This window comes from Schistocerca nitens, chromosome 1 (assembly GCF_023898315.1).
Source record: "Schistocerca nitens isolate TAMUIC-IGC-003100 chromosome 1, iqSchNite1.1, whole genome shotgun sequence".
NCBI classification, from domain to species: domain Eukaryota; kingdom Metazoa; phylum Arthropoda; class Insecta; order Orthoptera; family Acrididae; genus Schistocerca; species Schistocerca nitens.
This window is the reverse complement of record NC_064614.1, coordinates 1,167,036,192-1,167,054,497: the sequence shown is the minus strand read 5'-3', so window position 1 is coordinate 1,167,054,497 and position 18,306 is coordinate 1,167,036,192. Positions and strand designations below refer to the sequence as shown.

General features: G+C 45.3%; 1 protein-coding gene across 1 annotated transcript in view; it reads left to right on the top strand.

Annotated features, from left to right (window-relative positions):
* LOC126238889 (uncharacterized) overlaps positions 1-2,105 on the top strand; it is a 147,840-nt gene extending 145,735 nt beyond the window's left edge. The window contains exon 5 of the mRNA XM_049947819.1: positions 1,976-2,105. The gene's annotated coding sequence lies outside the window, so the exon portion shown is untranslated. The remainder of the gene's footprint in view (positions 1-1,975) is intronic.
* The last annotated feature ends 16,201 nt before the right edge of the window (positions 2,106-18,306 follow it).

Sequence of the window (18,306 nt, the reverse complement as noted above, 5' to 3'; positions counted from 1 at the left end):
TCATACAACATTGACTTTATCTTATCGAGTTTCGGTTCGAATGAAGCGTCTTGATGAGCGGAATATGATTGTGTGGGCAGAGTATGCAAATAATGAAGGTCAGGAGACCACTACATCTTACAATGTGATCACTACATTGTATATTGTGGAGCACCAGGACGCAAAGTAGGCTGCTCGCTCAGGTCTCAGTGAGGAATGCTAGACACAGAAGTCTGGTAGCTTGCATAGCTTGTGCCAGGTCAGGTGCACTGGTTGACGGAGAGGCAGCACGGGTTGCGGTAGTGGACAACAGTGGGTGGTGGCTGGACGCGTGACTCTGGGGATGTGGCAGGCCTCAGTGCCCCCGAGGGCAGGGGTGTTCTTAGACCTGCAAACACGGTGTCCTCCTCATTGCAACTTTCATGAAAGCAGAAGAGGAACGCAGTGCATGTAGAGCCAGGAGGTGGTATTCAGATGTCCAGCAGGCAAGTGGGAGATGGCAGTGTGCAATGTCGGTTCAAACCAGACCCAGTAGGGCAGCATCTTCTACCAACCAGTCACAGCGGTGACTCGTCGGTGGAGGCACCATAGACGTATGAAGTCCACCCACAGCTAGCATGCGGATGTAGTGCTCAAACAGGCAGCAAACAGCACATCACCATTCACCAACACAGTTAACCTGTGACCAGTGAGACCATCATTCCACCGGTATCGGTGACGTGCACGGAATGACGGTACACTGAGGACGAGATGTCTGAGATGTCGTGTTTAAAGCCAGACATCGTGTCAGTGCAGCAGGTTGAGACGAGATTTGCCCTCGTTTCGAGAATTAAAATGCGCTTTAGCTCCTAGCATGCAGAATAACATTCTCTATTCAGTGCGACACTGGTACAGAGGATGATGGCATCGTCCACTAGTGCTTGTAGACTCCCAGACAGTAGTTGCTACGTCAGTCCAGCACATAATGGGGAGCTCTGCTTTTGGGAGTGTGGGCTTTCAGGGGTGTGGCTGGTGGCTGTTTCAGTGAAGTGACTGTGTCCGGTATGGCTTTGCAGATGAAAGACAGGTATCATACATCTGGCAGCTGGGAGGCACCTTTGGTGGGCAGCCACAAACTCCAGCATTAGGTCAGCCATGTGGTATCAACAGGTTTTGAACCTGGGACTCCTTGTAGTCGTCCGTAAGTTGGACCCCTCTTAATGGCATTGGTTGTAGCCCTGAAACTATTATGCCTAGCAGTGGCTTGTGAACTACCAGTGGCACTTGATGCAGCTACATACTGAAGCTGCGCAGCCCAAATGTAACTTTCAGATGGTGCTGACTAAGTGCTGATGTCAGCAATTGTCGAGGACTGGCGAGTATTTGTGCTTGCTGTGCCCAGTTCGTTGTGACAGGCTCCCACCTTCAGTCACTATTGCAAAGAAAGTTCAGTGAAGGGCCATGGAATCAACAATATAAACTGGCTACTGTGGTGAACTGACGTGGCAGTAATACTCCAGACCTGTCTGCAGTATCTCATAGATAGCTTGCTCGCCTGCATGTTCACGGGTTGTTATGCCTGGACAATGGTGTGTTGTTGCAAACACAGTGACCACTCGACGTCTGACGCTTTTCTCGCCCCTTGTATACCTCCCACAACAGGTAACAACACCAAACACGAACAACACTAATGAACTCTATTGACCATTCTACCTGCCACAGAAAATTGCAACTCTAAATGATGTACATAGCTACTGTTGTTGTGTACTCTACACAGTTACAGGGACATCATATCATGTCGGCAGTGTATATTATTCTCACGTTCATTTACCATTTATGTTTTTATATTGATATTTACTTAATACCCACATCATGTCATGTCCTTTGGATTCTCCATTTTAGTCGGCAGTGTATATTATTCTCATGTACATTTACCATTTATGTTTGTATGTTCATATTTACTTAATACACAAGTTGTTGACTTTATATATGTATATTGCTTTCCTTATTTTTTCAGGAATGGGATTGAAGAAACTCTTTTAAAAGTATGTATTATCAATGAACTCTTTGTTTTAAAATGTACTAAGTATGTGTCCTAAATTATACAACACAATCTAAGGAGTGTCTGTTATTATATGAGATGTAGTACCAAAATACAATACCGATGTGTATGTCATATAACAATTAATGTTAAGAGTTTTTGTGTCTTGCTACTGAAATATTATTGCAGAATCTTCAGGTCTGTTTTTTCTGCCTCCTGCTGAGGTCTTCTTCCAGTCCTTGCTCATAGATGCATACAGTGTGAAGAAGAAATCTTCAGCAAAAACTCCACAGCTTAGGATTCAAAGATTATACAACAATAATGAGGCAACAGTTTCCAAGAAATTCTAACAGGATCTACAATTTTCAAGAGTTCTTGTGTACATACATGGTTGTTCTTAAAAATGCACAAATTTACCATCGATTATGAAAGGATGCAAGATTTTAGCAATTTCTAATTGAAACCATTAATCTTCACACTGCTGTTTTATTTAATAAACTTCCAGGCCTCATTGCACGTGGCTATTGCTCATAAAGCTAAAATTATTACCACTACAAGAATATAAAAGACGTATGTCTCCCACCTGTTGATGAGTTGACTGATTCTCTGATTGAGTAACTCCGCTGTTTGTTTTCCAGAACATTATACTACCTCACCAACAACCACATTTGGCCCCATTAATACCTGCTATTGACAATACTCTGCGTATGAATAAAGAGAAAGAAGTCGAGTGGAAATTTTGTCACTAGGCTTCTTTGTGAGTGTTATTAATATCACTTAGAACGACAGGTGTATGTACAGGGTGATTATAATTAAGTTAAACTTTTAAAACTTTGTAAAAATAACACCACTGCTCAGAATGACGTCAAATTGCTACAGAATATAATAAGAGAAGGGGAAAAGGGGAAAAGGGGGAAAGTGGGAAAACTGATCAATACATGGCTCTGTATGTGTCTGAATGCGTCAGTGAAAACACTTATCATGCGCAGGAGACATTGAAGTTGATATAGACACGCTGGGTACACGGCTTTTCCTCCTTTCACGTCTGCGACGTTCGCCACGACTGTCTCAATACAGGATCGCACTCTGCTTGGAGATGTGTATTACACATCGCTCTGCAGAAGTTCTGGACACTGAAGTGTTTGAAAAAAGGCGTTGTTCCGATGACTGCCGTGGGTCTGCGGGAATTCGAAAAGTTTTTTTTTTTTCTTTGGTGTGCAACCTGGTAGAGGGAGGAAACGAATTGATTCAACGTCAGTGCAAGCAGTGGCTACAGCAATGCAGGAGGAGACGAGTGGTGATGTGCAAACGTGTAGTGCACGGAGATTTGCCCGAACATTGACATACCCATGAGCACGGTAGGTAACATCCTACGAAACAACCATCTTTGCTATCCATTAGAAATAACCCATGAGCACGAGTTGCTTGCTGTTGACCTACTGTTGTCCCGCCAGTAAGAGAGAGCTTTGGTTTAGAATTTCTTGCTCGTAGGAAGTGGACAATGAATGACAGTGGAAGATTTTGTGGACAGACCAAGCCCACTTCCATCTGATATGGTATTTCAATGCACAGAACTGTCTAATATGGGCAATGGAAAATCCACACTCAAATCAACCAGTACCAGATTATCCTGAAAAGGTCTCTGTGTGGTGCAGGTTTACGGCAACATTTATCATAGGGCCATATTTTTTCGAGAACACAGGTGCTTCCGGTCCTGTTACCTGTACAGTCACTGGTAAGCGCTATGAATCTCTTTTGCGCTATCACGTCGTTCCTACTCTCCAACATCGTGGATGAGTGGGTGGGCTCTTTTTTATGCATGATGGCGCACCTCCACACACTGAAAATCCAGTTAAGTACAATTTCGGAAATGCTAGAATTATCAGCCGCCATTTCTCTACAGCCTGGCCATCCCGATCACCTGATCTTAATCCGTGAGACCTCTGGCTGTGGGACTATCTGAAAGATGTTTTTTTCAGTGTTCCGATTGCAAACTTAGGTACACTAAAGGCAGTCATAGCGCAACACATTCTGAATGTGACCACGGAAACACTTCGACCAGTTGTGGAAGATGCTGTTTCTCAATTTCAACTTCTTGCAGGAAGCGGTGGACAGAATATTAAACATGTTATGGGCCAATTAATAATCCGATTTGATTTTGACTCATGCTTTTTATGTGGTTTCAGGCCACAAGACATTTAAAAACCGATGTCATTGATGCTTTTTAGGCGGTTTTTGACCTCAGGACAGTTAAAAACCGACGTCACTGAAGCTTTTTATGCGGTTTTTGGCCTTAGGACGTTTCAAAACCGAGGTGAGTCATGATTTATATGCGGCATTTGACCTCAGGACAAAAAAAAAGGAAAAACAATTTTTCCCATCCAATGTGATGTGACCTTTCGTGATGGATTGGCTTACGTAACTAACCGTATCACACGTGTACACCCATCTACACTGAGTAGAGCAGTTTGTTTAACGTCAAACGTACACATTAGGCATTGTTGTATAATTCATTTGTCATTTGAAGCCGACCACTATTAAATTATGATGCTTACAACGTGTAACAACCCAATTATAGAACCCATAATTAACACCGTTTTGTTGTAAAAAGAAATAGAAAAATCAGTCATAGATAGTGATGACAGCTACTGACAGCTACTGACAATTTACGCTCTTGATGGTTGGTTGGTTTGAGGATTAAAGGGACCAAACTGCATAGGTCATCGGTCCCTTGTTTCATAAAGACACAGAGCACAGTGAAACTTTCCACCAGTCAGGCGAAGCACTAAAATAAAAATTCCGGGGGAAGAAAAGCCCCATGGTCAATGGTAAAACAACACGGAAAACGGAGCACAGCAACAAAACCAACAAAGAGAACAAAGGCAGTAGGAATTAAAACTGCACAGCAGAGGACTGTGGCTGGCTGACCACGAAAATAATAGGAAGAGCCAGCCACTCTGCAACACGTTAAAACCTCCAGCCTAAAAGATAAGGATGGAGTCGAATTACAACACAAATCTAATTAAAAGATACAGCTCAAAAGAGGGTGATGTAATAAAATTAAATGGACCTATAAAAGCCGCTTGCGCGAATAAAACTTAAAACCCGATCTTCCATAGAGACATTGTCACCTAAAAGAGAGATTAAATCACCCTGGAGATTAAAAGCACGCCTGAGAGCGGTTAAAAGAGGACATTCCAACAACAGATGGGTCACCGTCATGGTTGCACCACAGCGACAATGAGGGGGGTCCTCTCGACGCAGCAGATGACCATGCGTCAGCCAAGAGTGACCAATGCGGAGCCTACAGAGAATAACAGAATCCCTGCGAGAGGCCGGTATGGAGGAATCCCACACGGTCGTGGTCTCCTTGACGCGCCGCAGCTTGTTGGGGACAGACAGAGTGCGCCATTCGTCTGCCCACATCCCAAGGACCCGACGGCGTAACAACGATCGGAGATCAGTAGCCGGGAGGCCGATCTTCAACGGCAGTTTGCGGGTGGCTTCTTTAGCTAACTTGTCGGCGTGTTCGTTTCCCGCTATCCCAACGTGTCCCGGGGTCCATATGAACACCATCGAACGTCCCCGCTGTTCAAGAGCATGAACGGACTCCTGGATGGCAACAACAATGGGATGGCGTGGGTAGCACTGGTCAAGAGCCTGTAGACTACTGACAGAGTCACTGCAAATGACAAAAGACTCTCCAGTGCTGGTACGAATACGCTCAAGGGCACGAAAAATGGCTGTTAGCTCTGCGGTGTAAACACTGCAGCCGTCCGGCAAGGAGCGCTGGTCGACATAGTCCGCATGAGCGTAAGCGTACCCCACACGGCCATCAACCATCGAGTCATCTGTATAGATAGCCTCCGAGTCTCGGGATGCGTCGAGGAGAGCAAGAAATTGGCGGCCCAAGACTGCAGAAGGAACTGAATCCTTTTGCCATTGTGAGAGGTCCAGCCGAAGTTGCGGCCGACGAATACACCAAGGTGGTGTATGAGGGGGACCTGAAAAGCAGATGGAAGAGGCAAACACTCGAGTTCACTAAGGAGTGACCTAACACGGATCCCAATTGTATGGCCTGACCGCGGCCGCCGATGTGGGGTATGGACTGCTGCATTAGCGAAAAGGAGATGGTAGTTAGGGTGACAGGGCGAACAACGGACGTGAGCAGCATAGAGGGCTAACAGTTGTTGACGCCGAACGCGAAGCGGAAGAATGTCAGCCTCAGCAAGAAGGCTATTAACAGGACTGGTGCCGAATGCTCCTGTCGCCTGTCGAACCCCACAGTGGTGAACGGGGTCCAGCAGTTGCAAAGCTGAGGGCGACGCTGAGCCATACGCCACACTCCCATAATCCAGTCGGGATAGTACAAGGGCTTTGTAGAGCTGCAGCAGCGTGTTACGATCTGCACCCCAAGTTGTGTTCCTCAGGCATCGGAGGGCATTCAGATGCTGCCAGCACTGACGCTTGAGCTGACGAATATGTGGAAGCCCAGTAAGCCGGGCATCGAACGGCAATCCCAAAAACGGTAAGTGTCAACAACCCTGAGAATGGCATCCTGAAGATAGAGCTCAGGGTGGGGATGGACAGTTCGACGCCGACAAAAGTGTATAACACAAGTCTTTGCAGGAGAAAATTGAAATCCATGGCCTAGGGCCCACGCCTGCAACTTGCGTATGGCTCCCTGCAACCTACGTTCTGCAACACCAATGGTGGAGGAGCTGAAAAAGATGCAGAAATCGTCAGCATATAAAGTGGGTGAGACAGACGAACCTACTGCCGCTGCAAGGCCATTAATGGCCACAAGGAAAAGGGGCACGCTCAATACAGAACCCTGTGGAACGCCGTTGTCCTGGATATGAAGTGAACTATGGGATGTGCCAATTAAAACGCGGAATGTCCGAACAGATAAAAAATTCTGAATGAAAATGGGGAGAGAGCCCCGGAGACCCCACCCATGCAACGTGGCAAGAATATGGTGCCGCCACGTCGTGTCATATGCTCTGGAGAGGTCGAAAAAGACGGAGACGAGGTGTTGGCGTCTGGAAAAAGCAGTGCGGGTTGCAGAGTCAAGGAAGACCAAAGTACTGGCGGTGGAACGGCCCTGACGGAAGCCGCTCTGGCACGGAGCCAGAAGACCCCGAGACTGGAGTAGCCAACACAGCCGTCGACTCACCAGAAGTTCCAAGAGCTTGCACAGAGTGTTTGTCAAGCTGATGGGCCGATAGCTATCCACATTAAGTGGGTCCTTACCAGGCTTCAGCACCGGAACGATGGTACTCTCTCGCCACTGCGACGGAAAGACACCATCGCCCCATATGCGGTTGAAGATAGCAAGAACACATCACTGACAGTCCGGGGACAGGTGTTTGAGCATCTGATTGTGGGTGCCATCTGGCCCAGAGGCTGTATCGGGGCACTGTGAAAGGGCGCTTTGGAGTTCCCACAAACTAAATGGGGCGTTATACGCCTCAGGGTGGCGAGAAGCAAAAGAAAGCCGTTTGGATTCCTCCCGGCGTTTTAGCGCGCGAAACGCGGGCGGATAATTCCCTGACGCAGAGGCCCGAACGTAGTGCTGTGCGAAATGCTCGGCGATTGCATCGGCATCGGTGGATAGCGCCCCGTTGATGGTAAGCCCTAGGACACCTGTAGAGTGCTGCAATCCAAAGATGCGCCGAATCTTCATCCACACCTGGGAGGGTGAAGTACGGGAACCAATGGTGGAAACATACCTCTCCCAGCGCTCCTGGTTCCGCCTCTTGATGAGCCGCCGTGCCTGAGCATGGAGACGTTTGAAGAAAATGAGGTTCTCCAAAGGCGGGTGCCGCTTCTGTCGCTGAAGAGCCCGCCGACGTTCTATAATGGCTTCAGCGACCTCCGGAGACTACCAAGGCACTGACTTTCACCGGGGGCACCCTAATGAACGAGGAATGGTACGTTCCGCAGCGGAAACAATCGCTGCAGTCAGTGTCTCAACCGCCACATCGATAGTACCGTGGGGGAGAGATTCAACAGTGGCAGGAGAGGAGAACGTGTCCCAGTTTGCCTTGCTAAATGCCCATCTAGGCAGGCATTCATGGGATCGACGCTGGGGTAGTGAAAGGAAGATGGGAAAATGGTCACTACAAGTCGTCATGGACTCTCCAGTGGACCGATGGTACAAGCCCTGGGCTGCACAACGACAGATCTATGGCCGAGAACGTGCCATGCGCCACATTGAAATGCGTCGCAGCACCAGTGTTTAAGAGGCAGAGGTCGAGTTGGGAGATGAGATTCTCGACATCTCTGCCTCGGCCAGTAATCTTCGATCCACCCCACAGGGGACTGTGAGCGTTAAAATCCCCAAGGAGAAGAAAAGGCGTGGGAAGTTGGGTGACAAGTGCAGCCAATTCGGTCAGGGAGACTATTCCACCTGGAGGGAGATAGACACTGCAGACGGTTATGGCCGGGGTAGTCCTTACACGGACAGTCACAGCTTCCAATGATGTTTGAAGGGGCACAGGAGCACTATATACATAGGTAAGGACATACACGCAGGCTCCACCTGACACACTATTGTATGTGCTACGGTTGCAGTAATAACCCCTGTATCCACGGAGGACAGGGGTCTGCATTGCCGGGAACCAAGTTTTCTGGAGGGCAATGCATAAAGGAGGTGTCATGCTTAGAAGCTGACGTAGCTCAGGTAGATGGCTAAAATAACCGCCACAATTCCACTGGAGTATTGTACAAAGCGTGTCCTGTAGGGGCATGCAGGCACTGAAAAGGCAAATTACTTCGCAGGGTCACATGCTGCCACCGACTGAGTGACGGTCGTCGCTACGGCCATCGTTTCTGAGGAGACAGCGAGATCCTGGTCATCAGGGGACACAAAGAGCTCGACCTTATTCTGAGAGGCAGAGCTGACAGGAAGCGGTGGTGCGGGAACCACTGGGTCCTTATCCTTCTTGGAGAGCTTCCTCTTCTCTCTCTTGTCTTTGGGAGGAGGGTTGGCATGCTGGGAGGGCTTTCCTGACGCATTATCAGGAACAGAGGAAGAGCGTGAAGCCCTTCGACCAGCAGCCGGTGGCTTCTTCAGCCACTGGCTAGTGTCTTGTGAGACACTGGGGAATTCCTTGGAAGGGACTCCCCCAAGGGATCCCTTCCAAACAAGTGAGGCCGGAGGAGGCTGTTGCGTCTCCGGCTGAGCAGCCGAAGAAAGCTGTCGCTTCCCCGGCTGAGGAGCCGGAGAGGGCTGTCGCCGCTCCGGCTGAGAGGTGGGGACTGACGTCCCCGGTTGCTTGGGACGCACTGCTCCCAAATTGGGTGTTTCGGGAGTAGTGGAAGAGAGAGTGGCCTGTCCCAGCAGTGGGGCAGACGTTACTTGATTTCTCTGTGGGCCAACAGAGAAGGGAGTCTTTGCAGGAGCCGGAGGCGGCAGTGTGACGGTAGCATAACTCCTCAACATAGGAGTGGGGTTGAGTCGTTCTAGCTTCTTCTTTGCCTCTTGGTAAGTTAGACAGTCAAAGGTCTTAATTTCTTATGTCTTCCGCTCTCGTTGATAGACTGCACAGTCTGATGAGCAGGGAGAATGATGCTCCCCTCAGTTAACGCAGGTGGGAGGCGGAGCACATGGAGCATTAGGATGCGGAGGTCGTCCACAATCACGACACATGGGGCTAGCAGTGCACCTGGAGGACATATGTCCGAATTTCCAGCAATGGAAGCATCGCATAGGGGGCGGGACATAGGGCTTGACATTGCACCGGTAGATCATGACCTTCACTTTCTCAGGCAAGCAGTCGCCCTCAAAGGCCAGGATGAAGGCACCGGTAGCGACCCTATTTTCCTTCGGCCCCCTAAAGACACGACGGACAAAGTGTACACCTCGCCGTGCCAGTTTCTCACGTAGCTCGTCATCAGACTGTAGCAGAAGATCTTTATGAAAAATAATCCTCAGGACCAAATTTAAGGACTTATGGGGAGTGACAGTAACGGGAATGTTACCTAGCTTCTCACAGGCGAGTAATGCCTGGGACTGTGCAGAGGAAGCTGCTTGTATCAGAATGGCCCCGCTCCTCATTTTGGAAAGAGACGCCACTTCCCCAAACTTATCTTCGAGATTGTGCACAAAGAAAAGAGGCTAGTCCCCAAAAACGAATCCCCATCAGTTCTGCTGCATACAAGGTATCGCGGCGAATATGGCTCCTGTCTGTCTGCAGCCCTACGTTCCTCCCATGGTGTGGCTAGGGAAGGGAACGATTTCGGGTTATATGTCACAGCGTTAAATTCCACCTTACCATGCTTAGAGACATTGGCGGCCGGGCGACCACCAGATTGAGATTTCGCCCGCTTCATTGCGGGGCATCCGCCCCGATGCCATCCACTCCGACCAGGGGCTCTCCCCATGGGCGCCACTCAGCCACAGCAAAGGCCACCTGGCAGCATGGCCGTTGCCGGGAGTCCTGATGCCCCAGAGAGACGGGCATCTACTCCTTGGCTTACATGGGGAGGTGTCAGCTCAGGCATCGGCAGTACGATCCCTGTGTTGTCAGGGGGCTACAACCTAGAGGGTACATGACGCCCCCCCCCCCCCCACAATGGGCCGGCTACCGTGCTGGATTTTGGGTGTCATGTGCAGTCTATAGTGATCGTGGGTGCAGATGGTGACGCACTAAGGGCGTAACTTAAACAATCCATTAGGTGTGTATGCCCAAAATGAGGGATGGAGTGTGCAGTTACGACGCCAAGACGATAAAGTGTGCTAAGGTCTTAGGGCACAGAGGACTGATGGTGCACCACGTAAGGTGTCCTTCCCCATAAGGCTCGTACTTCTAATGGGGACCATCACATTAAAGGCCGTAACAGTTGAGACTCCTTTTAGTCGCCTCTTACGACAGGCAGGAATACCGCGGGCCTATTCTTACCCCCGAACCCGCAGGCGGGTTTACACTCTTGACGGTTGTTATGTAAATACTAATGCTTATCATAAAGAAAGGACTGAATGAAAGATTACCACACGATAAGAAACAGTAACTTTAAAGAAATAATTTAAAAAAAATTTATTTAGAGAAGCTTAAAGCCCAAATCATAAATTGACCAGACATAATTTATCCTACAAGAGATTTGTAGACGTATCGAGCTGTAAGTTCGCTGTGACTACAATGTAACAAGGCAATGGAGATGTTAACTTCAATTCTCTAGTGTCCTCTTGCATAGTAGTACGCATGTTAAGCGCTACTAGATTGTTTTAAAACCGATCTGAGGTTTAAAAGTTTTACGGTTTGAAGTATTAGAAGTCGGACTGAAGTAAAACCATCTATACCGTTTAGACAGATAACGGGATAGTTGATATATGTGACAGTAAAGTAACTCGTGTGATAGCTGATTTTTTATAGGACGTAGCCTTCGTGATACTTAATAGTCACAAACATCAATGGACACAGAAAGAGACTGATCGCCGACATAAGCTGAATTATTAGACTTGAGTAGGCAACAGATAAACGCAATCACGAAGAACTTACAATTGCGCCGTGTTGTCAGAAGCTATCGACGAAGTCAGAATTGCTGATGTTAACAGACGCAATTCTCCCTGAATGAAAAATCGGTGTGTGTGTTCAGTGTAAAATAAATAGAACAATAAACTTTAATTCAACTTTAATTCTTCGTGTCGCATACATCATTTAATTGACATTTAAAATGTATTTGTGGAATTAACTGATTCTTCGGATAACATAAAAGTGAAAAGTGATTCAGTCACAATTTAATTGTAAACAGTAATAAGTTTACACCGAAATACGACGCATTCTGAATATTGCTCAAGGATATGTTATCTCTGGAATTACGTCGTGTAGTTGTAGAATACGCGACGTACCGACGCCCCGACGACGGAAGAATAATTAACAACTCAATATCTTCGCAAAAATCATGATGCGACATGGGCTTGGGTGATGGATTGATGATTCAAGACTTTATATTTTCATCGTTTGAATACCCGTTCTCAAACTGGGCATTATAACTAAAGTCAGCAAGTTCGCGTGAACTCAAAAATCTGTCGCGAACAACCAAAGGACTTTTGGTTATCGTTTTAGATCAAGGGAGTCATCGCGTTATGGAATGGTGCAGTCGGTATATTTATAAGTGGAGAAGATCGACAGACATAGAACACCATTGCTTTAATTACAAGCAAGGGCGGCGCTCAGACTCCGGCATGCTGCTCCATCGAGACGTTGATATCAGTTTTGACAGATAGTATCTGCAAAACAACCAGACCACGCGAGTAGTTTGTTTTTATAATAGTTACAGATTGGCGTTATGGTGATCGACGGACGCCGTTCCACGTCATCTATTCTGGGACAACCATCACCATCGAGCCGAGACAAAACGAGACGTCACAACCGCCGTCTATTGCTACATTTTGTGACTCTTTAGTTTTCTTCTACCATACGTTTTCCCCCTACTCCAAAAATGTTCCGTTGCAATTTGACGTCATTCTTACCAATGGTGCTATCTCTACAGCGGTTTGAAAGTTCAACTTTAATTACAATAACCCTATATAGTGGACACAATTTCTCTTATTTTATTTCTGCTGTGCAGTCATCAGTGTGAAATGACATAGCAGAAACTGAGGTTGGCCGATCGCCACTGTGGAACGCATTATAACTTCATCAGAAGGTTATACTGTGGAGTCTGGACAACTCACAAGAATTTCACAAATGGAGAGTTTCTCTGGCTGGAGCAAAAAGTCATCCATATGGGCTGTCATACATGAAGACGAGTGTGCAGGACTTCGTTCAAACTTTGTGACTGGGAAGAGGAACGCCACACGCAGATAGCAGGCTCCCTAGCTCACAGTTTGTTGTTATTCATCTCCAGCCACTCTTCCAGCTGTTTATACATGATCTTCTGGTCCAGGAGCAAGTTCACAGACTGTAGGAGAAAGGCCCATTGTTCAACTCTGTCACTCCAACAGGTCTTCTTCAATACTGTATCAGCTATCTCGTTCCACTTTACTCCCACATGCACGTGCACCCAGCAGCTTACCACCACTTTTCCACGTTGTAGTAGCGACTGAAAAGCCCCTTGTATTTTCTGGGAAGCCTCTTCAGTAATGAGAATTTTTTGTAGAACCTACAGAATGTTATGGGAACCGGAGCAGACAGGAAAACACGTTCACCTCTCCTCGTCTTATCTGCTTCAATGCCTTTAGAAACCCGCACAGCTCAGTATGGTAGACTATGAACACATCTGGTAGGTGGTTTCAGCCACCGAAGGCTTCTGTTTGATGTGGGCCATTTGTGTACACAGTCACAATACTGTTCTGTTCATTTAAAACTTTATTAAACATATATCTAAAAATCACTTGCAGAGTGCTCCTTGTTTAACAAAAGTAGAGTAATTATGAAGAGCTGTGGGGTCCCTAAACAAGCCAGGTGATGATTTACTCCACCCGTGGCGAAAAGCTTTAATATTGCCCACACTGGCTTCTTTATACGCGTCTCAGATGGTCTCGTTGCTCGCTTACGACTATTGAAAAAGGCTCCATTGGTGGAAGAGGATGGGTATAATATGTTGGCGCACAGGTTGTGGAACACTTTTATACGTTTGTATGCTTGTCAGACAATGACAGCTGCCATCTGGTTGGACGTGGTGGCTCGGCAGCTTTGGCGCTAGTCTTGAAAACCACATGCCCTCATGATAGAGTCAATACCTTACGGTACAATGGTCTAGCAGACCTGTACACTGTAGATTCACAGTAAAGCGGGACCAATTAAATACTCCACGAAACTGGAGCAGACATTTCAGTCTGTTCCGCATATTGGTTGTATACCACGCTTTAAAATATTAAGAGCTTTGAAGGTTGCAGGTCTTAAGTCTCTCAATAGTGGCACTTCTGATCGAGATTGAGGCTCAATTAACTCACCGGCAATTTGAAATGTGTAAAACGGACTCTCTCAATTTAAGTTCTGGAAGATGGACAAGAATACGAGATCGATTAACAAACAACACACATACTTTATATTCTGACGGGAACTGATATCTGTATTTTGTTTCCACTCTCCCTGTCTCTTAATAGGCATCTGCAACTGGTGGATACTTGCCTCAAGAGTGGAATGTGAACTGAAAACTGAAAAGTCGCTCAAAAAGAAAAAGCAGTTAGCAGGACTATTTACTGTAGACGAAATGATACCTATAGCTATTAAAAAGAGATTATACTTAAAACACTACCTTCAGACATATCGTTTTCTCATAAACCTTCGCTAACTCGATATCTGTAACGTGCAGTCAAATGAAAACGAGGCTGACGGAAAAAAGTAAGTAAACCGAATTATTATTTCAGAAGTACTGTAATGCACTTATCCCATTGTGAGACAAGGCTATCAGTGCCTTCTTCGAAAAATCTCTGAAGTTGTGTACGGAAACATTATTGTACCGAGGTGTGCACCTCTTCATCTAAATCAAGGGCTTTAGAACTATGGAAATGCATGGGAAGAGACTGGGACCATGTGGAAGATATGTGGGCCCAGCCTCGTATAGAAAGGTTGTTTTGGGTACACTGTAGATTTTTCGCTGGGTTGCCGTTACAATGAGAGTTCTACATGATGTAACTGATATATTATATCAGTTTTCGCATAATCTGTTTGGAAGATGAAAACTATATTTTCTCAGTGTTCTGAAGCTGCAGAAAAAAAATCGTAATGCATATAAAGGGAACAAACAATTGGCAGTGATGCAAACCATTAATCAACACATTTAACTTAATCACAATTCATGGTATGTTTGTATATGAAATCCCATCTTTGAGTAAAATATCAACAACTTTTCTCAGGCAATTCTGTTACAAATACTTATGAAACAACGATCAGACTACATGTTTTCTTCGGACAGACTTGGCTGGTTTGAAAAAAAAAAAAAAAAAAAAAAAAAAAAACGTATTACATAGCTTTGAAGCTCATTAATACAATATGGTCATGGACAAGGACTACAGGCTGAAAACTGCAGAAGGAAACACTGAAAAGTTCTTAAAAAGCAAGTATTATTACAGAGTGCAGTCAAGGAGCAAATACAGAAAATTTGTACTTAGTAATCTCCATACGCATGTTCTCCGTTGATAGCTGTATGTGATCCTTCTATACAGAGTATTTCCGTGATGATGTTAAAAACTTTCAGGGATGATGTAGAAGGGTAAATGTATCAATCTGAGCCGAAAGTGTCATGTGTAAATCCTTGTGATATCTTTGACAGTGAATCTCTTCTACTGCAAGCTCTTTGGTTTCCATACTTTGAGCGGCTGTAGCATGGTCCAAACCGAGAAAAAAAAGTCCAGTAGACATGAGCTCTGAAGTGCATACCTTAAGAGCTATGAACACATGTGCATCATCGAGCTTGTGAAACACATCTTTTCTACTGAACAGGTGCTCATAGCTGTTAAAGTAAGCATTTTAGATCCCATGTATACTTTACAATTGTTTGTGTTTCGTCCATACTACTTCCCCCCAAGATATGGGAAGCAGAGATATTGGTTATAACTTTCGACTTGGTCGTTTACAGACGAGGGTCCGTTACCCTCATATCGATACATCTACTCTTCTGTACCATCTCAGAAAGCCTCGATATCTCCCCGTGCGTTTGCCAAACTTTTGGAGCCTCGAAGAAACACATATGTGGCTGTTGATTTCCTTCAGTCGGAGAGGTTCACAATTGGGACAATCATGTTTCCGTAGGCAATTGTCGACATATTTCCACGAAGGCCTTGAGCGTCTGGTATGACAGTGGGATGCATGTATCAACAGTTGTAGTGATAACTTTGAAATAATAAACGGTTTATTTTCCTTCATCAGCCACGTTTTGATTTGACTACCCCCTATAAAATAACATGGAGAAAGGAGGGGCCTACAGAGGGTGTACGGAAATTCTCGTTACAAACTTCCAGGACTTGTAGAGGGGGGTGAGTACATAATATGTTGAATAGGAACCGTTCTACGACGGTTTCAATTCAGACGTGTAACGCATCCACCTCTGCTGAGGGCAAGATAAAAGTCGCAGAGTTGCTTGTCCTGGCATGCGATATGGTACACTGAATGACGTGTATTACGTGAGGCGGCCACATGACGTCACCTACCGTCTGCCTTGCGAAGTTTAATTTACGAGTCTCCTGTAGAGACAGAGGAAGATCTGCTGACACGCGTCCTAGCCGCTGCATTAGAAACTGAAGAGACCCCACTTGGGATGGGAAGTGTGTACCAGAACACGCTTAGTAGGTACAGTGTGTGTTAACAACGAGCATGGTCGCCAAATCGAGGCGCTGTTGAAATGCATCAGTATTGTTCTCTACGTACGGTATGCTGGGTTCTTTTTTGTGTTGGAGTAATGTAAACACGTAATGTTGAAGTGTTAATACAAACAGTTGTGCTTCACAATAAACGGATGTTTCCTTATGTTTCCTTTCGAATTTTTACCTAATATCTGTAGTGCGTTACGCCTAGTTTAGTTGGTTTGGTGGTTTCGGGTGGGAGGGGGGGGGGGAGGAGACCAGACAGCGAAGTCATCGGTCTCATCGGATTAGGAAAGGAAGTCGGTGGAGCCCTTTAGAAGGAACCATCCCGGAATTTGCCTGTAGCGATTTAGGGATATTACGGAAAACCTAAATCAGGATGGCCGGACACGGGATTGAACCGTCGTCCTGAATGCGAGTCCATTGTGCTAGCCACTGCGCCACCTCGCTCGGTCCTAGTTCAGGTCTTTAAGCAGAAGTGGATAAGTTGAACATCTCAACTTAAACCGTCGTGGAATGAAAACAGTAGGTTTCCGAACAAGTATTCTTATTCAAAATGTTATGTACTCACTTCCCTCTACAAGCCCAAGTAGTTTTTAACGGAAATTTTAGACCACCCAGTAGATAAAGGAAGAGGTTCTTGGTTTTTTTTTTTTTTTGCAAGATTTTGGGGTAACCTGTATCATTGACCAGTACCAGAAGACAAAAGTAAAACAGTCCTTCAGTACAACTTGTGTAGCGGCCTTGGATTGCAAAGATAAACAGAAATATGAATCTAAATACTTTCTGTAGTGATAAGTTTCTTTTCCTGGCAGGTTTATATCACATACATATTGTATTCACTGAAGTAGGCGAAGATAGTTACTGGAAGGCAACAAGTCTTTAAAAAGACATCTATGCATTTTTGTTTCTTGGTCATCAGTCTTCTCCGTGGTTTTATTGCAGTGAGCCAAAATTTCCTCTTCGGTGCCAAACGTTTGTCTCTGAGAAGTGCCTGCAACCAATGTCCTCAATAATTGTTGCATATATTCCAATTTCTTTCTTCCCATAGTTTACATTCTCTATAGCTCCATCAGGTAACATATATGTTATTCTTTCATTCTTAATATATAACCCATCATCCTGTCTATTATTTTTGTAAAGGTCTCCATATTTTCCTCTGCTTGGAGATTCTGTGCAGAACCTTCTGTTACCTTACCCTATCAGACTAACGAATTTTGAACATTCTTCTATAGCACCACACCTCAGATGCATTGATTCTGTTTTTCGGTTTCCATCATATACCTCCATTAAACGTGTGCTCCAAACGTACATTCTCATAAATGTATTCCTCAGATTAAGGCTAACGTTTGCAATGTTTGATACCAGTAGACATCTTAATGTAAGCAATGCATGCCCTCTTTGCTCTCTCACTATTCTCATTTCTTCTTGTTATGTCCAGAAATACGCACGTCCTGACAAAAACTAATAGCACAGATAATTAGATTAAAACTATATGCCATATTGTGAAATGGGAGACAAGGAACAAGTCAGTGTACAAGACACCATAAAAATTAAACTAAATGACATCGATTTCTACATATAGCAACAACATACGGGTAAATGTTTCATTTTAAGAAGCAAGAGAATGCATAAAAAATGCCATTCCTCAAAACTATAAGAAACTAGAAATAAAACCAACATCCTTCACTGAAAAAACAGAAGGCAAAAAATTCCAAAACAGGAAAATCTCATATGGCGTCGATAAAATTTTAAACGAAAAATGTTTGAACAGGATAAGTAATGTCCTTTGTGAAGCATGTAATCAAACACTGACACAGGAAATTTGTGCAGACAGATTAAAATATGCAAATGCTGAACCTCTTTACAACAACCCTTAAATAGTAACTGGACAATTTCCATACTGACGTCTGTTCCAAACATATTTGAAGAATTAGTGTACTCAAGACATTTTTCTCATTAAACTAGTAGCAGTACATTACAGTTTGGATTCAAGTAGGGAATTCTGTTTATACACTCACTAAGTAAATATTAAAGGCCTTAAATAGTAAAG